The sequence below is a fragment of the Periplaneta americana genome, chromosome 12 (assembly GCF_040183065.1).
Source record: "Periplaneta americana isolate PAMFEO1 chromosome 12, P.americana_PAMFEO1_priV1, whole genome shotgun sequence".
Classification (NCBI taxonomy): domain Eukaryota; kingdom Metazoa; phylum Arthropoda; class Insecta; order Blattodea; family Blattidae; genus Periplaneta; species Periplaneta americana.
The window spans coordinates 10,632,935-10,656,174 of record NC_091128.1 but is presented as its reverse complement, the minus strand read 5'-3'; the positions used below and the strand labels follow the sequence as shown (position 1 = coordinate 10,656,174).

The following is a 23,240-nucleotide window of genomic DNA, read 5'->3' as shown; positions in this document are numbered from 1 at the left end:
AAAGTTATATTTTCAGATGAAAGTAAATTTAATATATTTCATTCTGATGGGCGACTTTTGGTCTGGAGAAAACCGAACACAGAATTAGACTAGAAGAATATTATATCAACAGTTAAGCATGGAGGTGGAGATGTCATGGTGTGGGGGTGCATGTCGGCCACTGGTGTAGGAGAACTGGTATTTACTGACAATTTACCCTTGGACAAGTTCAAGTACATGCAGATATTCCAGGACAATCTTAAGAAGAGTGCAGATAAACTTGGTCTTTTAGGGGATTATTATTTTCAACAAGATAATGACCCAAAACATACCGCAGAAATTTTTCGTTTGTGGATTGTCTACAATACACCTCACACTTTGCACACTCCACCCCAATCCCCTGACTTGAATCCAATCGAACATTTGTGGTCTGAACTGCAGAAACGAGTCCGGAAACATCGAATATCCAACAGGAATGATCTCAGACAGAAACTTCTAGAGGAATGGCATCAAATAGGGCGGAATGTCACTGAAAAATTAGTTTCTTCCATGCCTGTACGATTGAAAGAAGTCATTCGCAGGAGATGGTGGGCAACTAAGTACTAATGTTTGTTTTGTTTATATTTTGTGTCTATTTTTGAATACTTTTGTCCAAGCTTCTTGTAGCCAAATCATACAATGTTTTTCTATATACATTTATAACATATGACAATACAATTATTTATTTTCTGTATACATTTATAACATATGACAATACAATTATTTATTTTCAGAAGCATTCTCATTTCTCTTCATTACATTCCCACCTACAAGTAATTTAAAAGCTAATTATTACTTTCCCGAATACTTTTGTCCATCACTGTATATAGGAACAAAATATGTAATTTCATAAAATCCGGGCTCTACATATCAGTGATGAAGCTAAGGTATAAATACTGGGTAGCCTAAGCTGAAAAAATTTGCTTACTTTATATATTTTTATATAGCAGAAGATTCTCGGCTTTTCTATCATTTCTTTTTGTGACAGACCCCTCAAGAAGGTGAGGTCCACTCATTTTCACCCCAGAAGAGAATACAGATACTCGTATATCGTTGTTGTTCCTGCAATAACTCCTATGTGCAAAATATAAAAGTTTTCAGTAGGAAGAAAAAACACATTTATTCAGCCTATGGCAGCCGTACATAGAAGACTGTGAATTCTTACATTTTCGAAAGAAAGAAATATAATTGCAAATAGGAGATTTTATTATTTGCTGTATCACTATTTACGTTATTTAATAGAGCAAAAACCTAAAAATGATAAATATGTCACATAGGAGTTATTGCAGGAACAACGACGATATGTCTCATAACACTCTGTTAGTGAAGCATATTTCTTATATCATGAAAATTGAAAATTTATACTTTGTTTTCCTCCATGTGCTTTTTTAATATGTAAATTCGGTGTCGATCTTCTGTCTTTGTAAGCACATTTTGTTTCATACATCCAACTTGAATAGGGCCTACAGTTTCTCTTTTAATTCTACAAATAATGACTTCAATGTGCCATTTTACACAAAATTAATATGCACAACACATATTCACTTTTGATCAAACTAATACTCAAAACGCAGCTCATTCAGAGAAAACCAATATGGTTGGTTGGTTGGTTTGTAGCCAAAGTTCTGGTATCATGGCAATGAAGCCATTAGCTCTCTTGCAGTCTAGTATTTTTCCGTGATGTTGAGGTGAACAGGCAAGGCTTCTCAATTTTCCAGGTGGTACTTATCCATGATTACGTCCTTTCCACATAACACACAATTGGGTAAGAGGGAGATGCTGATTCTATGTAAATGAGCTGCCAAAGAATCATGCCCGGTCAGAAGGTAGAAGGCTGTCACTGCTGAATTTCTTGGTTCTTCAGGGATGATGTTTATATTTTGGAGGAGGGGTTCCCATGATTTATCTTTAGCTGATTCCTTTATTCTGTTCAGAAATTTTTGTTTGTATTGAATTTTTTTATTTAATGTGACAGAAATAAATGATTTTTGAGTAACATGTTTTGTGTTACGGTGCAGCCTTTTGCAGCCAGTTGCCCACCAATTCATTCCCTGTAATGCGCAGTGCGCTGGAACCTATTGCACAACTATTTTCTTGCCAGTTTTTGGAGCTGCTTGATCAGGGTGCAGCACTGAGAAGTTGTGTGGAGTCCTTCCTGACTTCTTTATAGAGAAAAATTTATAAGTTCCTCCAGCTCCTGCAGCATCAAAATCGGTTAGTAAAGATCAATCGCTGTAAATGTGTAGCCAGGTTTCACAACGATATTTGCTATTAATTATTTTGCTACGTTTGGATTTGTATCGTTTTTAACAATTGTTTATTGTTAGTAAAATAACATGTGCAAAAATACACTCTTAATTCTTACCTGAAGGAGTAAAAAACTCGTGCTCAGGGAGTTATCTAAACACATACTTAACACAAACAAAGATAATTATTTGACACAAAGTGGGTCAAGAAAAAAACAATTATAGGAATAAAATACAATTTCAATTTTAACAATTTAAATCATACAAATACATACACATATTAAATTAACATACTAGGGTTGGATAAAAAGTAATGGCAACAGTTCGATATTTCCGACATGGCTTTATTCACAGGGGTACAACATTTACGTACCTTCTATATAGTCGCCCCCCTTATTTATTACCTTTTGCCAAATGTTTGGAAGGCGTCGTACACCATCAGCGTGTCCATCTTTGTTGATGTTCTGTATTGACCACCCTAAAGTATGGATAAGTTCATCTCTGATATTGTATCAGGTCCCTCGCAGTGGTTCTTTCACTTTGGTGAAAAGATCGTAATTGCATGGATCATATCGGGTGAGTACGGTGGATGTTCCAGTAGTCTGCGCTTTCCGTCTGCCTTGGAGGTACAGCGTGGTGCAGTATTACCCCATCAATGTCATACGCCACAATGAACATCTTCACAGCACTTTGTGTAGGGCGCACTTTCTTTGGACAAGGAGAACCAGGATGCTTCCATTCATTTGATTGACATTTCAAGTTTGGTTCATACGAGCGAGTCCAGGTTTCGTCCATAGCGACGATTCGTCCAAGAAAGTCGTCACCTTCCCTTTGGTACCGGTGCAACAAGGCCTTCGCGGAACGCTTTAACCCATCGTGCAACTGTGCGATATGGCAACGCTGCATCGCCACATGCTTCACGCAGTCCCTGAAAACATTCTTGTGCACTATGACCTCGTGCCATTTCAATTTTGATCCAGGAATGTTGCTCTAGTATTGTAAGGATGGTCGTAGGGTGCTCGCACTATCCCTATGAAAGTGAACGTTCTACACACTGCAGTAAATTGATGGAGTATTGTCGCCGCTGGCTGCACTAACTCATCTAACAGTTCTTGTTCATGTCCACACAGCTGGCAGCTCTCGAATGCACCATCGTCACGTGACAGCAGTGCTGCCATTACTTTTTATCCAACCTATGTATATTCTTTAAAAATTAAATTCCTAACGCTACTTTTGAAATTTTTTATACTAAAATTTTCCAAATTTGGGTATTTTTCAATTATTTTATTGTATAACCTTGGGCCATAGTAGGTATCATAGCTAAGAGCTGGGCTTGTTAAACACTTCGTTTCCTCTAGTCGTATAAAATCAGATCTTTTAGTTACATATTTATGATGATACAATTTGAATTTATTACGATTTTTATCTATGAAGTTTAATAAGGCAATATAGTAAATCTGTTTAATTTTCAAAACATTAAAATCAGTGAACAAAAGCTCGGATGAGTAATCAATTGGTTTATTTTAATTATTCTTTTCTGAATAAGTATTAGTGGAGTGAAATTAGAATTACAAGCATTTCCCCATCCTAAAATTCCACATTGGAGAATGGATTGAAATAAAGCTAAGTAAATGAGACGAAAAAAATATTGACTGGTAAATATGACTGAAGTATAACAAAGATATAAAGTTTTACGTAATCTATTGCATGAATATGTAATACGTTTATTCCATCGTAAATGTTGGTCAATTGTAATGCCTAAATTCCTAACTTCTGAGGATTCGGTTAATATAGGACATTCACAATTTTAAGAAGAACAATAAGAATGACGAATTTTGAGCCTACAAGAAGATTGAGGAGATTTAAGACCATTGGACCTTAGTGAAAACGGAACAACAGTTGTTTTGGATATGTTTAAGGGAAGAGCATTTGGTTTGGTTTGGTTCCAATAAGTTGTTTCCAGTTTGAATAGTTATGTATTCCAAGGGATTTTGTCGGATTTGTGACATTTCAATGTTAGTTTGGGGAATGAGATGCGTTTGTAATCTTTTAACTTTCTGCATAAATCCTTCTTGTGTGTTTAATTTAGTAACTTAGGGAAGATTTTGTATTTTCTCCAATAGTCTGCATTAGACAGTCTAATTAATTTCTCATACCGGATTTCTGCTTGTTCTTGAAAGTCGTGTATCAGTGGCTTTTGTTGAGTAAGTTGTCTCATTGAATCTGTTGGTGTGGATTTCCCTGCACCTATAATTAAATGTACTGCTTGGTTTTGAAATTTTTCTAATTTATTTCATTGTTGTGGGGTGCATGTGATGAGTATTTCACTACAATATTTGAGGACAGGTTTCATGTACATATAAGTGGAATTTAGTGTACCGGTACATCTCTGGCTTCCCCATTTGCAGCCAGCTAATCTTTTTAACAGATTTAATCTCTTTTTGGCTTTTTCTATTACAGTATTAATATCATCTTTTCAAGATAATTTGTTACCAGTATCAAATATGACTCCTAGATATTGTGAATTGATTGCTCTTTGTAAGGGAAGTCCATTAAGCTTGATGTTTATGTTAACTGGTTTAGTGACATTTGTGAATATTTGATATTTAGTTTTGTCTGCATTTACTTGCATTAGGTTAGTAGAGCACCAATATTCCAATTTAGTGATAGCTGTGTTAATTTGGGTTTCCAATGACTTGAGCTTATTCTTTGGTTTTGAAATCCAGATGACGAGGTCATCAGCAAAAAATGCAAACTTTACTTTTTTGCCAAATATTTAGGAAGATCGTTGATAAATATATTAAATAATGTTGTACTCAACACTGCTCCTTGAAGTACACCCATAGCTGTGTGTTTGTATTTTGAAAACTATGACTGATATTTAACTGTGTTGAATCGCTGTGTGATAAAGTCTTGTAACTAACAGAGCATATTACCTCAGATTCCTATTTTGTGCAATTTGTCTACAAGCTTAGGCTACTCCTCCATATGCTGTCATAAGCAGATTTGAAATCAACGAAAACAACTGCAGTATGTTCTTTTTTGTTCATGGCTTCTTTAATACCCTGACTGAAATAAACAACTTGTTCGTTAGGTGAGTGCAGTGGTGATATTCGGCCGGCTCGCACCAGTATTGACGAACCAGTTGTTAAATTTTTCTAGGTAATATTTGCAATTACCATGGACATATACAGTATATGTTTAACATACATTACTGATTGTTAAACTTTTTGAATATCATCACTGGGTGAGTGGTATTGTATAAAGCAAGGGCGTGCAGTGTAATTTTTGTGTGGGTAAGCTCTGAAGTTTTCTTATTGACATTTCTTTTATACATATTAGTCATGACTTATGAAACTTACAGCTTTTCTAAATATATATATATACATACAGTGTGATTAACGAGGATTTACCGTCCCTTACGGAGCTTATTTTTAGCATCAGAAAACTAGCCAATTAAAGAAATGGCACTTCTGAATAGTTCATTCTCTATTTGTAATATTATTTTCCCGTAAAACTAAAGAAAAAAGGTATTTTACTAACAACTTCAAATTGATGTAACTCTGAAAATATTGTGATTAGAACAAACGTTTATATGACTTTTTTCTCAGAATGTCTTCGCAAATAAGCTCCATAAGTGACTGTAAATCCTCGTGAATCACCCTGTATATATATATATATATATATATATATATATATAGACTGTTTTAGCTACAGTACTACAAAATGTCAATAAATAATATTATAGCATTCTTTCATTAGGCTTACTTACATGTAATATGGCGATGAACAGCAACGACAGTAGCTGTAGAAATGTATTACAGTACTTATAAGTAAAGTCCATTCTTCTTTCTTGTTTTGTGAACTTTTTGATTACATCTTCATAAAATGTGGCAGATTGTATCACTTATGAAGAAGTCCCTTTTCAATGGATAGAAGTGCTAACCCGTTAAGACGTTCTTGGCTTTGTGTTGATCGCTGGTATGATTTTATCCTTCTAAGTGCAGAGAATGTTCGCTCTACGGAAGCTGTGGTGCTAGGGATAGTGACAATAAGTAATCCAAGTTTATAGACTTCTGGTAATGCTGTGTCAAGTTGTTTTTTCTTGAGTGTATTAACACCTGGTACGGATGTTGTCCAGAAAATTCATCATAAGAGTAGAGCACAATGAGTTCATTTTTCAGACTGATAAAATCAAACGTGTCCGACTGATTTTCTTTCAAAATGTTAAATATAATAGCAGGAAAGTTCACCCTAAATTCTTCGTACTTCTGAGGTTGTAACAAAGCCACAAAGTTTAAGTTATGCATAGAACTAAATCTTTCGTCAATTTGAAAAACTATTGTATCGATTATCTCAATGTAAAGGGCCTTTCTTGCAACTTCAGGGTCTTGTTCTGTGCGACGACATTTACTTGGAGTTCCATCATCTTCATGGTGGTAAACTACAGTTTCTATCCTTATAGAATCCCAAAATTTTCTGAGATTTTGGATATGTCTTTTTTGTTTCTGTAATTTTTTCACAGCAATGCTGAATATCTAAAGATTTGAACTGTAGTATATTGAAAAGTATGTCAGTGTAGCTGAATATCTTACTGAAAATAACTAATAACAGTGATGTCTCAAAACTGGTCAGAAATGTAAGGAAGCCTTGTGCAGTAACAACTGTTACACTGTCCCAGGTAGAACTGTCTTCTAATATGTCTTGAAAAAATCCAATGAATTCATCCCTATGTTCCTTTACAGTCTGAATAAGACGCGGTGTGAAATTCCATCTAGTTGGAGCAAGTCTAGGCATTTTCTTTGAGGTATATTCCTTAAGCCGTTGTTCTTTTGGATGATTTACTGAAGAAAGAACCCAAACCAGTTAAAGTCTGTAAAAATATTCTGCTCTCTTTCAAACACGTAAGTGATTGGGGCAAGATTAAATTTAATTTATGACAAACAGTGCACAAATATTGCCTTAGAATATTTTTCAAGAAATTTAGTTCTCAGACCATTTGTGTGACCAGCCATGACAGCAGCTCCATTGAACGTTTGAGCAACGAGCTTGTTGCTTATGTCATACTCAGTGGCTATACTTTGGACATGTTCGAATAAACCACTAGCAGATCTATCATTGCTTACATCAGTAAAACATATGAATCTTTCATTAATCTCACCATTCTCTGAATCAACATACCTAAGAGTGGTTGAAAGCTGGGATGCATTCATAATGTCTGAAATTTCGTCTAGCATGATTGCAACAAATGACGTTTTTGAAAGTTCTTGTTTTATGTTATCCATAACAACATCACTTACAGCGAGAATCAAATCATTCTGTATTCGATTTGAAGTTCCGCGGAACGTGGCAGAAGTTTCCAGATGATGGCTGAGGGTTAAGTCATATTTTGCAAGGTAATTGAGCGCACCTAAATATACTCCTTTGTTAACTGCCTCTTCTGACTCACAATGACCACGAAATGGCAATTCATGTATGGCTAGAAAATAGATTGTATCAATTAACCTCTTCAATATTTTCCTGTTCTTTCGCATCATTTCATTGTGTTGCTCGACAGTGACACGAAGTTGTGAATCTGACTGTACATCTATTCGAGATGATCCAAATGACTTAAATTGTAAAACACTAAAAATATGTGCCTGTGACTTTTCATGTTTATTAATGGCATTGTGCAGATTTTTCAGATTATCATAACCATTATTTTTAGACCAAACTGTTTCTTCTTTAGAAAACATAAGACAGGGCCAGTGAAAGAGTTTATTTAATTTCGCACTTCCTGCAATCCACTGAGTTGGGACGCTTGAAAATATCGAGTATATTCTTTTCCTTTGTCTTTATGAGCTGCAAAAAGCGTTGGCATTTCAGGACATGATCAATCACTTAGTATTATGTTTAATTTTTCTTCTAAAGAATGTAATCGAAATGTGTGTTTCAATAATTGTTCAATAGGACATAATGAATCACCCATTCTTAATCAATACCGTATTTAGCTTATACACAGAAAACTACGACATAAATTGTCACTCACAAAGAAACAAAATCTTCAAATAACTGAAAGATCCTGAACACTATCTCAATTGACAAACAAATCTCATGTTTCACACACACTGCCAAATTCTACACTGGTATTCTTCTGCAGGAAGTCAAGTCTGGACAAGCGATAATCCCAGCGCTTATTCTTGCTGTGTACTGGCGTATAGGCAATACAGTGGTATACGAGGAAATTTTCCATCCTTGTCTACTGTCTGCGCATGCACCAGCACTGTAAAATGAGGCTTCAGGCAAGCTGTGAACGAAGAGCTGCCTTACTGCAGAAATGTAGTTAATCCAGAACACTTATATATAAAGTGCAGAATACACTTTATTAAAAAATGTTCATCTATAAGCTGAATGAGATAAAATTGATACATTAATTTGAAGTGTGTCTACTAGGGTATGCGGCGCTTACCCCACTTGCCCTAAATGCACGCCCCTGGTATAAACCCAGATTGCTGTTTTGAAAACAAGTTGTTGGATTCAAGGAACCAATTGTGACGTGCAGCAATCATTCTTTCCATATTTTCCATATCTGGCTTGTAAGAGAAATAGGTGTGTAGTTATTAATATTAGATGAAGTTTTACCTTTCTTCAAAATGGGTATAATACTGGTAATGATTTTCTTTTTCAGTTAGCAGATGCTGGTATTGTAAAACTTGTCTCCAAGGTTCTTGATAAATTCTGAATGAATTAAATCTGGACCAGAGACTTCATTGCATTTAAGAGTCCCAATAGCTGCATCTAGTTCATGGATTGTGAAACTAACAACAAACAGTTCTCTTGTGTTTCATGTAAACACACCTCTTTTGCTCATCTTGATATTTTTTCATGTTTTTTTCTAACTTTTTGTGAGTTGTTATGATTCTATATATTATTGTATATGTACTTAAAAAGGCGTTTGCAATAACCTGGGGGTCTGTTAGTTGTGTATTTTTGTAAATTATAAGTGAATTACTTGGTAGATTACTCTTTGTGATATTAGATATAAATTCGGGTAAGCTTTTATACCATCTTTTCTATACCGGTAGTCCATTTTAGAGATAAAATTGTTAAAACATTGCCTACAAGGGCGCACCCACGGGGGGGGGGGTCCATCGGGCCCGGACCCCCCCCCCCCCCAAAGTTGTAACATTACTACTGAATTTTTAAGCGTTGATAGCATATAATTCTGTTTACTCTAATTTCACCGAAATGATTCACGTCCATGTACAGTACGTAACACTTCTGATTTTTCCTGCTAGCCAAGTCCATCTAATGGCATCCTACTATAATCGTTGGTAGCTAGAGCTCTCTGCTGCTGAAAACGTAGCCGAGTGCCATCAGCCAACAAAGAATGCACAATTCTGTACTCGCTGTGTTCCAACCATCACGTTGTCATCACTGCTTAGCAGATTGAGTTCAGTGTTGCCAAAGTATCTATCATTGATTATAATAAGTATTGGCGGTATTTGACTGGTCTGTGTTTGATTTTCCAAGTATCTGTGTCTTGAAGAATTATTAATGTGAAGTCGTGAAAACTGTTATGTGATATATTAACTTAATAGTAGTATTAGCACAAGTGCTCACAATGCAAAAACATAAAATTACCAGTTTTTTCAGCTCGGTTCCATCAAAGGTGGCTAAGTGCAATATTGAGACTGTACCTAACCTACAACCAACGAGTTAGAAAGAGAAAGATATAGAGTGGTCATTGCCCCGCCATGTTTGAAGAAAATTGAACTACCGTTGGTAATGAACTTATGCGCCCAAAACAAAGTGGGCGTTGTGATAACTGACATTAGAATCGTCAGCTGTCTTAATTTCGTTTGCATAAATCAGTTAAACTGAAGTGGAAAAACCTAGTATTTCGTCAAATACGTGATAGGAACTTAATCTAAACTTATGTACGCTAAATTTAAAACACTTGAGCTATTCCTAGAAGGAATGCTTAAAAGAATAACCTAAGCAAATTTGTCATGTAGTATGACAAGAAGTCCTAGCAAATATACTGAAGAAAATGTTAATATTCCTAGGTTCTTTTAAATGCGACCTGCAACATTGCCTATAAAATGAACGAGTATGATTCGGATGATTTTATTAAGTTGTTTTCCCAGTCTCTACACGTTGCAAAACTATTTACTATACCATAAGATATAGAATGAAAGTAGGCCCTATCTGTAGGCCAAGCTTATAACGTGGGTGAAACATGACAAAACACACTTTCAGTTTTTTTTGTTACAGTAAAGTATAATTATTATCGAAATGTGAAAGTGAGGCCAACAGCCGGCTGGTCTGTCTGAGCCTTTCAAGGGCTGTGGCACCACAGATAATTATTAGTGTATAATTGAGCACCCACGTACAATAATGGGGTAAGTAGTTACGAAATATATTCATACTTACCCCATTATTGCACGTGGGTGCTCAATTATGTTCTTTCATGTCCTTCCAGTCAAAATACTAACAACAATACGACCTACCCCAGAGTTTTGCGTTATTTTGGATGCGAGTGTCGAAATACAATTTTAATATTTGATTGCTATTACTAGGTTTGAAACGGAATTGCAGCGGTTTTATCCGTATTTAGTTTAACTTTATTACTAGTGAATCATTTATTTGATTAATCGTTTGTCTTCGAAATAGGCCTAACTTCTTATAAGCTACAGCTCATCGTCTTCTTGTATAAGCAGTAAGGACAGAAGGAGCAGAAATAAAGGATGCTGGTGTCGAAATACAGTTTTAATATTGTATTGCTATTTGTTTTTCACTGGGTCTGAAACGGAATTGTATTGGTTTTATCCGTATTTAGTTTAAGTACATTACCAGTGAACCATTTATTTTGTTTATGCTGGGCGTTGTTACACATTTAAGCATGAAAAAAAAATGCTGCTAATTAACAAAACTATGGACTTAACTTCATAAATTTACATGAAATATGATATATCAGTTGTGTTTTTCCTTTTGACATTGCAGTTATATGCAGCACACACAACAGGCATGTTTTTTCTTCGTTTTTTTTGTACTTCTTACCTCCGTTATACAACATTGTAAGCAGACGAATTTTTACAAAGGTGGGCGCTTAGCTCAGATCTGCCGTGTTTCGCGGTGGCACCGCAAAGAGCGCTGTACAGGACAACATGGCCACTCTATAGTCTTCTCTTTCTAACTCGTTGCCTACAACATGATGCCAATATAGGTATTCTTGAACCGTCTGCATCGTCATCATCAACCCCAACATCGGTATTACTGAATGTGGACTCTAGTGGTAAAGATATAAGTTCTTTTGTTAACAGAGTACTTTCATCAAGGGAGAAATTTGAGACACTAAATTCCATTTGGGTGCCGAATGAGAATTTCAAGTTCCCAGTAAAACCAGTTGGAAAGAAAAAAAAAAAAAACCTCAGTTTCCAAAAGAGATGGCTCCAACGATGGAAGTGGTTAGCTTATTCAGACAAACAAAGCGGTGCATTTTGTAAATACTGTGTTTTGTTTGCACCTCAAGAGGTTGGAATGCACGAAGCTACACCAACAGGAAGGTTAGTGAATCAGCCATTTGACAATTGGAAACATGCATGTGAAACATTTAACAGGCATGAAAAGTTACAGTATCACCTGAATTCTGTGGATACTTACACTAAATTAAAATCTATCGAACAAGGTAACGAATTGCCAGTTTCTTTGCAGATTGATAAAGCATGAAGAGAGCAAGGGAATGTAAATGTTCAAAGGATACTCCCGATAATTAAAACCGTTATATTTTGTGGCCGCCAAGGCATACCATTACGTGGGCATAAGGACTTCGGTCCCTTTGATTTGGAAAATCCACCAAATCATAATGAGGGAAATTTTAGAGCTTTGTTAAGGGAGCGTGTTGATGCAGGAGATGATAACTTAAAGAGCCATCTATTAGTCTGTGGAAAAAATGCAAGTTACATAAGCTGGAAAACACAAAATGAAATTATATCAGCCTGTAACTATATTATTCGTAGCCAAATAGTAGTGAGAGTGACTGAGGCAAGATGTTTTGCTATCTTAGCTGATGAAAGTGTAGATGTCAGTGGGACTGAACAGTTTTCTCTGTCAGTACGTTTCCTTGAAAATGATAGCATCAGAGAAGAATTCCTACAGTTTATTCCAGTTTCTGAGACAACTGGAATAAATTTGGCTAGAACAATTCTTGAGAGCCTCACTCGATTTAATGTTGATTTGAAATATATGAGAGGGCAAGGATATGATGGTGCAAGTGCAATGAGTGGACAGTTTCAAGGTGCCCAGGCCTTTATTCTTAAAGAATGCCCTGCCGCTTTATATGTCCATTGTGCTTCTCACAGTTTGAACCTCGCCATATCAGATGCATGTTGTGTTCCAGAAATCAGGAATTGCATTGGCATTGTAGGTAAAGTGTGTGAATTTTTCAACACTCCCAAAAGGCAAGATGTATTAATAAATAGTATAAAAGAGCTTTGTCCTGAAAATAAAAGAAGCAAACTCGTCCAAATGTGTGCTACTAGATGGATAGAAAGACATGACTCTGTGATGGTATTAATGGAACTGATGGATGCTGTCCTCCCTGCATTGAAAACCATTTCTTTGTGGACTGACAAGGATGTATCTTCCAAAGCCGATATGCTGAATTCTTCAGTGACCAAGCCTGCATTCCTAATTTCCCTTCACGTAATCAACAAGCTCTTCTGTGTAACAAAAATCTTAAGTGAATACCTTCAGAAGACAGATATGAATTTGGAAAAAGCACTTAACCATGTAGAAAATGTTTTAGAAGTGTTACAAGAGGTTAGTGATGCAGCAAAAGACCAGTTTAAATCTATATTCTCGACGGTTTCTACTCAGCTGTCGTCACTTGGAGAGGAAATTAGAATCCGTCGATGTGCATCTGGACAACGTTCACAATTCCGCAGCAATGTTCCTGCTGATAATGCTGAGGAATATTACAGGAGGACTGTATTTTTGCCATTCCTATCTAATATGCAGTCTCAGATAAAAACAAGATTTGCTAAACATAACATTTTGACAAAATTTTTGCGTCTGATCAAGGAAGATGGGGTTGCTAGTGATTTTATAGTTCTGGCCAAGTTTTATTCTCAAGTAGATACTAATTTTTGTGTCCAAGATGAGGAATTGGTATGTGAATTTGAACTCTGGAACACATTTTGTAAAGGAAAACATTACAAGTCAGTGTGGGAAATGTAGCCTATATTGCATGTGAATATGATTTCTATCCTCATGTGAAAGAGCTGTTGAAGATTTTATTAACATTGCCAGTGTCCACAAGTACAAGTGAAAGGTCGTTTTCGACTCTTAAGAGATTAAAGTCATACCTGAGAAACACCATGGGAAATGATCGTCTAAATGGTCTTGCTTTGCTAAACATCCATCATGATATCACAGTTTCTCCACAAGATGTGGTTACTGCACTAAAGATAAAGCCAAGAAGACTGGATTTTGTTTTGTAAAAAGAAATTGAAAGAGGTATGTTTGTGTGTATATGTGTGCGTGCGTGCATTTATGTAACTTGACGTTCTTTCATTGGACCCCCCCCCCCCCCCCAAGAAAATTCCTGGGTGTGCCCCTGGCTGAGAGTACTTCTTTCTTAAATGTGGCCACTTTACAAGTTTCCAGTCTATAAAATTGTCTCTATTACTGTTCTCTTCTGCTTGTTTTCTGGCTGAATCACGAGCTACTTTTGATGTCATTGATTCTGGTTCACGTTAACATTTTGTTTAAAAAACTTAAAATTGTTTAAACACACGTTAAAAGTGTTAAAATTTTTTAAGAAGGTTATGTACCTTAGACAGACGGCCCGTTTTGATGCCGGTTCTGTATCATCTTCGGTATCCTACGAACTACTGATGTTCCTGTTGATCTTGCATACTGCCATTTGCATTCGTCAGTTGTAGGGGTGGGGGTGAGTTGCTCCTATGGTGGGGGTGTTTGTTTGTGTGCTATGTATCATGATGTCGAATAATGTGTGGGTATTGAACTGTAATTGTGTATTAAGTATATGTTGTGGGTGTGTTATTGTATGTTTGTATATTTCGTATTGTTCTAAGATGTTTAACTGTGGACTTTTTGGTGTGATGTGTAGAATTTCCATATCTGTTTCTATATTATTGTAGTCATGATTATTGTTGATAATATGTTCTGCGTAATTTGATGTGATGTATGGTTTGGTTATATCTTTAATGTGTTCTTTATATCTTGTTTGAAAGGTTCTTCCTGTCTGTCCTATGTAAAAATGTGGGCAACTATTGCATTTTAGTTTCTAAACCCCAGTTGAATTATATTTATTTGAATGTTTGATGTGATTATTTAGATATTTCTGTGTTGTGTTATTTGTTTTGTATGCTATCTAGTATTTTAGTTTTCTGAATGAAATTGCAATTTTGTAAGTATTGGTTGTGATATGTTAATGTTATTTATTTATTCTCACGTGGTGTTTGTGTTGGTTTGTTCTGTTTTTGTTTTGACTTTTTTATTAGTGTGTCTATCATGTTAGAGTTATACCCATTGTCTTGTGCTATATATTTTATTGTGTTTATTTCTTCAGTATTGTTGTCATTGTTCATTGGTATGTTAATTAATCTGTGTGTCTTTGTACGGAAAACTGCATGTTTATGTTGTATGGGATGGTTAGACGAATTGTGTATGTGTGTTGCAGTTGTGGTGGGCTTCCTGTATATTTTGAATTCATGTCTATTATTTGTTTTGGTTATGGTGATGTCTAAGAAATTTATAGCTTGGTTACGTTCTGTTTCTATTGTATACATTAATTTGGGATGTATTTTGTTGAGTTGTTGATGTAGGTTTTCTATTTGTCTTTTGTTTCCATTATATAGGGCTATTATGTTACCTACATATCGATGCCAGTACATTATTCTCTCTGCGTGTTTGTTGTTGTCAGTGTTTAGTATGTGTGTTTGTTCTATATTATGAATAAAGATTTCAGATAATATACTTGATATAGGTGAACCCATTGGTAATCCTTCAGTTTGTGTATAATATTTATTGTTATGTGTGAAATAATTTTGTTTTGTATTAATCTTTTTTTTAATGTTTCTTCCCTTTAGATCCCAAAGCAAGCAAAGAGCTAGTGGCATACTAGTTGGCATCAAAAGAGGAATACGGTAACTTTAACCTTCAACATTATTAAACAAATGACTGAGGAAGACAAATCTGAAGTAACGAATATATTATGCAAATCTGGCTTTCAGGTAGAAGCTCCCTGTTGTAGAAGTGTCATTTGCAGAATTTGATAACAAATGAGTTCCATCAATTCATACCCTTCCAATTATTGCATTTATACTGGTAACGATAGAGTTATAAATTCTTAACAGTGAGTAGTTTCAATACTAATGTAGTAAAGTCACAAGAAGTATTTCCTTGATGTGCAATATTTCACGAGAATAAAATAAAATTCTCATAGTAACAGCTAAAATGCCTTGTCCATACTAGTTAAGTATTTAAAATGGAGCACGATTATGTACAGAAAAAGCACTGTTTAATAATGTAATTGAAAAAAAAATTAAAGAAACATTTGATATTATCAAAACTTCTGCATTTGTGTCTGACTTTATATTTCCTTATAATATGATTGCATAATTACTCTAGTCCAGTAAATCAGTCAGCTCTGTTACACCATTCTGTTCCTATGGGTACACAGTTGAAAAAGAAATCCACCAATGTCAGCACAAGCCAAGATGATGCACAAAAAACCATCTTGATTGTACTGCTATGTTCACCCATTTTGATTTGTTTGTGTGTCATACTCTTGCTTTATGTTTTAGTCTAAGCATTAATTTTTACTCTGTCAGATCTGTTAGTGTTGTGTTTTCCACAAATAACAAGATATAAAGTCAAGATCAAGAGGACATAATAGTACACGTGTGCAGTAGTTAAGTTGCTATTTTGGAGATTTTTAAGCCAAAAAAAAAAAAACTTTAGGTTCTCACATGCTTATTTGCTTTGTCATGTCTGTTACCTGTCAGATCTGTTACTCCATGTCATGTCTGTTACATCATTCAAAACAGAGCCTCAATTTTTTTCTAATTATCTATCATTAAAGAAATTAAAGCTCAAATATCTTCGCCTTAAGGGCAATCTACTAAGATAATTGTTACTGAAAGAATGGTTCGGAGACTTGAAAGCATATAAATGTCCTACTAATCGGTTGCTAGCCGAGGAGTAGTAAGTTCAGTGGTGGGGTTGCCACCTTATAGCCTTTGGACCGGCTTTGGGACTCCGTTCCAGACTCCCAAGACAAATTCTCCACTATATACCACATGGAAGACGATCTTTGGGACGCCCCCTGAAAAGATGGACAGAGACCATAACAGGCCACTAGGCCTAATACCTGCAATGACGATGATGATGACGATGATGATGATGTTGATGATGATGATGATGGTTTCTGTTAATTACTGAACAAGTTATTATTTTATATTAGGTAAAAGATTTGATATTTACTTACAAATGGCTTTTAAGGAACCCGAAGGTTCATTGCCGCCCTCACATAAGCCCGCCATCGGTCCCTATCCTGTGCAAGATTAAGCCAGTCTCTATCATCATACCCCACCTCCCTCAAATCCATTTTAATATTATCCTCCCATCTACGTCTCGGCCTCCCTAAAGGTCTTTTTCCCTCCGGTCTCCCAATTAACACTCTATATGCATTTCTGGATTCGCCCATACGTGCTACATGCCCTGCCCATCTCAAACGTCTGGATTTCAAGTTCCTAATTATGTCAGGTGAAGAATACAATGCGTGCAGTTCTGTGTTGTGTAACTTTCTCCATTCTCCTGTAACTTCATCCCGCTTAGCCCCAAATATTTTCCTAAGCACCTTATTCTCAAACACCCTTAACCTATGTTCCTCTCTCAGAGTGAGAGTCCAAGTTTCACAGCCATATAGAAGAACCGGTAATATAACTGTTTTATAAATTCTAACTTTCAGATTTTTGGACAGCAGACTGGATGATAAGAGCTTCTCAACCGAATAATAACACGCATTCCCCATATTTATTCTGCGTTTAATTTCCTCCCGAGTGTCATTTATATTTGTTACTGTTGCTCCAAGATATTTGAATTTTTCCACCTCTTCGAAAGATAAATCTCCAATATTTATATTTCCATTTCGTACAATATTCCCGTCACGAGACATAATCATATACTTTGTCTTTTCGGGATTTACTTCCAAACCGATCGCTTTACTTGCTTCAAGTAAAATTTCCGTGTTTTCCCTAACCGTTTGTGTATTTTCTCCTAACATATTCACGTCATCTGCATAGACAAGAAGCTGATGTAGCCCGTTCAATTCCAAACCCTGCCTGTTATCCTGAACTTTCCTAATGGCATATTCTAAAGCGAAGTTAAAAAGTAAAGGTGATAGTGCATCTCCCTGCTTTAGCCCGCATTGAATTGGAAAAGGATCAGATAGAAACTGACCTATACGGACTCTGCTGTATGTTTCACTGAGACACATTTTAATTAATCGAACTAGTTTCTTGGGAATACCAAATTCAATAACAATATCATATAATACTTCCCTCTTAACCGAGTCATATGCCTTTTTGAAATCTATGAATAACTGATGTACTGTACCCTTATACTCCCATTTTTTCTCCATTATCTGCCGAATACAAAAAATCTGATCAATAGTCGATCTATTACGCCGAAAACCGCACTGATAATCCCCAATAATTTCATCTACGTACGGAGTTAATCTCCTCAAAAGAATATTGGACAAAATTTTGTACGACGTCAACAAAAGTGATATTCCTCGAAAGTTACCACAGTTGGTTTTGTCCCCCTTTTTAAAAATAGGTACAATTATGGACTCCTTCCATTGTTCTGGTACAATTTCCTTTTCCCAAATAGCAAGTACAAGTTTATAAATTTCGCTATATAATGCACTTCCACCCTCTTGTATTAATTCTGCTGGAATTTGATCGATACCTGGAGACTTGTACTTTTTCAGATTTTCTATCGCAATTTCGACTTCTGAAAGGGTGGGTTCGGGTATAAATGGCTCAGCAGTTTGTATTTCAATATCGTCCCGATCATTTCTATTTGGCCTATGTACATTTAGTAGTTGCGCAAAATAGTTTTTCCATCTGTTTAGGATTGATGGAGGGTCTGCAAGCAAGTCACCATTCTCATCCTTGATCACGTTTACCCTTGACTGATATCCGTTCTTAAATTCCTTTATACCCTTATATAAATCTCGAATGTTTTTATTCTTACTATTTGTTTCTACCTCATTCAGTTTTTCCTTCAAGTAACCTCTCTTTTTATTCCTAAGTGTACGACTTGCTTCCCGTCTTTCATTGAAATAATTATCTCTCTTCTCCTCAACTGGATCCTGTAAGAATTTCAATTTTGCCTGTTTCCTTCTTTCTACTACCATGCAACAATCTTCATCAAACCACGGTTTCTTTTTCTTAGTTTCATAATAACCTATGCTCTGCTCAGCTGCAATTTTGATACTATCTCTGATATTTTCCCACACGCTATTAACATCTAATTCTTTCTCAACTTCGTCGGAACTTTCTAAAGTGGCAAACCTATTCGAAATTTCGACCTGATAATTTTGCTTAGCTTCCTCGTCCTTTAATTTCAAAATATTGAATTTAGTAATATTAACTTGTTGCTCTACTCGCTTGGCTACTGATAATCTTTCTCTTAATTCTCCAATCACCAAATAATGGTCAGAATTACAGTCTGCACCCCTGAAAGTTCGAATATCTACTATACTAGTATGTCTCCGTTTATCTATCAAGATGTGATCTATTTGGTTGTGTGTCAATCCATCTGGAGAAGTCCAAGTATATTTATGTATATCCTTATGGGGGAATGTTGTACTTTTGACAATTAAATTTTTCGATGTGGCAAAGTTGACTAATCTAACTCCATTGTCACTACTAATTGCGTGTAGGCTCTCTTTTCCAATAGTTGGTCTAAAAATATCCTCCCGTCCTACTTTAGCGTTGAAATCCCCCAATAAAATTTTCATGTGATACCTAGGGAACTGATCAAAAGTATGTTCCAATTCCTCATAGAAGCTATCCTTTATATAGTCGTCTTTCTCTTCTGTAGGGGCGTGAGCATTTATAACTATGATGTCGCACCATCTACCCTTAAGTACTAAATATGATAACCTGTCACTGATAAATTCGACCTTTTTTACTGCTGATTTTATTCTTTTATGTACAAAGAATCCTGTTCCTAATTGGTGATTATTGTTTCCTTCCCCATAATACAACAAGTAATCTCCTATTTGTGATATGCCATTCCCATCTAACCTAACCTCTTGTACTCCCACAAAGTCTATTCTATATCTAGCTAGTTCTTTTGCTACTAATGTTACCCCTCCTGTTCTATAAAGACTAGTTACGTTCCAAGTGCCAAATCTCAAAACCTTATTCCTTTGCTGTGGTCGTGCCAGAGAATCAGTCCTATTCCGAGGCTTACTGTAGGAATTCGTAACAAGCTGTTTTTTACGGTGATGGGTTGTTAGCCCTTCGCCCAACCCCCAAGCTGGAGGACCACCCCTTATCGGCTGTCCACGACTGCTTATTCAATATATTCGCAGAACACCACGAGAAGGCGACCATCATCACCCCCAGAACACCAATATAGTGCGACATATTATTTTGGCAGAAGGCTAGCCTTGTTTCATACTGAGATGTAGTGAATTGATATTTGATATTAAGATATTTAATATACTAATTGTTCATTTTTGATCTGAAGTTAGTTCTGTTACTATTCTAAGAACTATGCACTGTTTGAAGAATATCTGATATAAAAACAAAGGAATTCTATTTCTATAAAGATCCACTGTCTTGTCCCATAACACTCCTGACATTTCGTCGTGCCATCAAAGATTCATCGATGCTTGTAGAGAATGCTGTAAAGAAAGGTCAGTGTACAGTGGCTGATTACTATGGCAGAGACATTGCACTATATTAATACATGCAGAATATGCACTAAATAATACTTTAATTTTGACGTTCTCAATCGTCCATTTGTTATACAAATTTCGCAAATGAACCAGAAATGTATTGAAGTTCTTGAAAACAAAGAACTGTAATTGTTCAGCTGCAACATTGGCTTCCATTATTGCAAACATATCAATGTCTTTATCTATTAGAATTTTATGTATTTTAGTTTTCTTGGCTTGATTAAGGCCCCCAGCATTCCACTGTAAGACCTTCAGCTGAGGTAGAATTATATTGTGTTTTGTCTTCTTATGTGTTGCTAAAATATTCCCCGTCCGGAGATCCGAATGAGGGGACTTTTTTACCTCTGAAATATTTTACTTCGGATTGTATTTGTCATTGGAGCATGTTGGATGGTCGTTTTTTTTCTATGTTCATTAAACATAGTTCAGGGGGTACCACGAGAAGGCGACCATCATCACCCCCAGAACACCAATATAGTGCGACATATTATTTTGGCAGAAGGCTAGCCTTGTTTCATACTGAGATGTAGTGAATTGATATCTCCTCTCTTGTCCCCTTCAAGCTTCCGAGTCAAGGTCGTAGCCATGCCTTTTTAGAGGTTTAGAGACTTCTGCCACAAATCTCGCACCAAACTCTGCATCCTGGAATGACTGTCAACAGTGAAGGATGTGAGTGAAAACCAAGTCTTACGATACATCATTATTGCAAACGTATAGACCTATTGTTACTAGGTATAATAACTCAATTTTTTTGGGTCTGCTAAGAATCAAAATCTATTAATTTGAGAAAAAAAAATTCCGGCACCTGGAATCGAACCCGGAACCTCTCAGCTGTGCGCGCTGAATGCTCTTTCCATCTGACCCACACCGGGACATGATCCATGGTGACGGCCGAACTTCTCTCATTGTATTATCAATAGCCTACTACCTGCAATTAAGACATTCAAGCCATGTATGCAGGAGCGCATATTTAAATGGCTTCATGGTCATTTTCAACAACAGTTCATAAGTTACTGTTAACATTGATATATACATATATATTTTTATATGAGGTCTCTCCATCCTCATTGAATAATCAATGGCTATAAGTAGCCATCAGAGGTCTGCATCGACGTTTTCGCTCGAGCGCTAAGTAGTTCATAGCATAATCGATAGGTAGCGCACATGCATGATGGGTAAAATTGTCATGAGCAATAAATCCTCGAACGGTATAAGCCGAGCGTTAGACATTCGTTCTTGTTACAGTGATGAACTGTGTAGTAACATCAAAGATGTTTATCATTTCAAAACTTTGCAGTGTTTAACTAACCTCTCCATAGTACAATTACAAAACTTGCATTAAAATGTAATATAAATATTGTAGGTAAATGTTATTTTTTTTTTTTTTTTTTTCCACGCAGGAATGATTCTGTTTTTGCCATATCTGATAGATGTTATTGGATGTAAATGTAATTATTATAAAGGGAGAACACAATCACGATAATGCAAGAACTGTATCAAGTTTTCTAGTAATAATAATAATAATAATAATAATCTCTAATAATTAGTGTATCAATCTTTGCGTCTGTAACAGTTGTGCAGCTTGATTATTCGTTTTATTATATTTTCTGTGACGTTATCTCTGTACTAATATTGTTATTAATCTACTGCTATATCAATAATATTTTGTAAAACGTTTCTACATTGTCGCAGTATATAGGCGGAACACTATGTATGGACCTATCAAATTATATATGTGGTTAATCAAATATTGAATAATTATGAATTAGCAATAATAACTGTATATCGAAGTTTTTCATACTATTTTATTGATAACTTCATGTTCCTGTTTTGGTATGTTCCACTGACTGTTCCATTAAACGTTTGTCATAAATGCAGAAAATAAAGCCTTATTTTTACCGTGTGAGCAAAACATATGTGTATCTTATTTGTCGCCTTCCATACAAGATAAGACATGTTGGTGAGGTGACCTTGTACTGTGCTTCTATTTATTACGAGCGTATCATGACCGATCTTACCTCACTCAAGGGTGCGACACTCGACCGAGTTCAAGCGAGCGATTTAACTCCAATGCAGCATTCTGATAGCTATACTGTAAATATCTATTAATTTGAGAAAAATTCGTTCCAGCACCTGGAATCGATTCATTGATTATTCAGTGAGGATGGCGAGACCTCATATAAGAATATATATGTACCGGTAGGCTATATGAGCCTCAAAAGCCTCTTAAGAGCTTAGTCACTGACAGATATTCCCCTCAGAATTTGTCATTTGAGCTCAGCACGTGGAATGGCCAGGCGCTACATGCCCAGCAGAGTAGGCGAACTGTCTGGTCTTGCCTAGGCTCTCTGCCCTGATCATGGAACCTGTATGTAGTTTCGAAACGTTAGAAATGTTAGCTCCAGGACATAGTGCAATATCCAAATCACATTCACCGTGAAAACCTAAAAAACACATATAATTTAAGGTTATATAGAAGGTCTAACTCCAAACTTGTTAGCAGAATTTTTGTAATGTGACATTGTTTATGCATTGCCAAGTAGAGACAAATGATACTTTGGAGAAATTGCATTAATGCAATCTAAAGCATAAATGAATTCAGAACTGTGTTTTGTACATGTCGAAATGGAAATTAAATAAAACTTGGTTTAATGTAACATAGTAGCAGCAGCAGTATCTATTGCCCAGACACTTGGAAGTTCTCCATTCACCTTCTAACTTTGCAGTATAATTTAGAGTCCGAATCCAAAAAATCTGATGCCAAAGCTGGACATTTTCGTAAATGTTCTTGATTCATCAAAGAGTCTTCTAGATTACACAGGATGCATTTTGGTGAACAAAAAATTTCAATTTTAAACAGGGTGCTGCAAACAGTCATGACCAGTTAGCATCCGAAATTTTGCTACTGAATCATGTCGAAAAGAATCAGATACCTTATATATTCTTTTTCAGTAAGTAATACTGACCAAGATTTATTATTGCTGTTTTCT

General features: G+C 35.9%; 1 long non-coding RNA gene across 2 annotated transcripts in view; it reads left to right on the top strand.

Moving 5' to 3' along the window:
* LOC138710166 (uncharacterized) overlaps positions 1 to 23,240 on the top strand; it is a 77,384-nt gene that overhangs the window by 21,765 nt on the left and 32,379 nt on the right. The window contains exons 3-4 of one of the 2 annotated variants that reach the window (XR_011335130.1): positions 11,570 to 11,812; positions 15,362 to 15,418. This is a non-coding gene — a long non-coding RNA (uncharacterized lncRNA). Of the gene's footprint in view, positions 1 to 11,569; positions 11,813 to 15,361; positions 15,844 to 23,240 lie in introns of those variants that run through there. The other variant, XR_011335129.1, reaches the window with a different exon arrangement.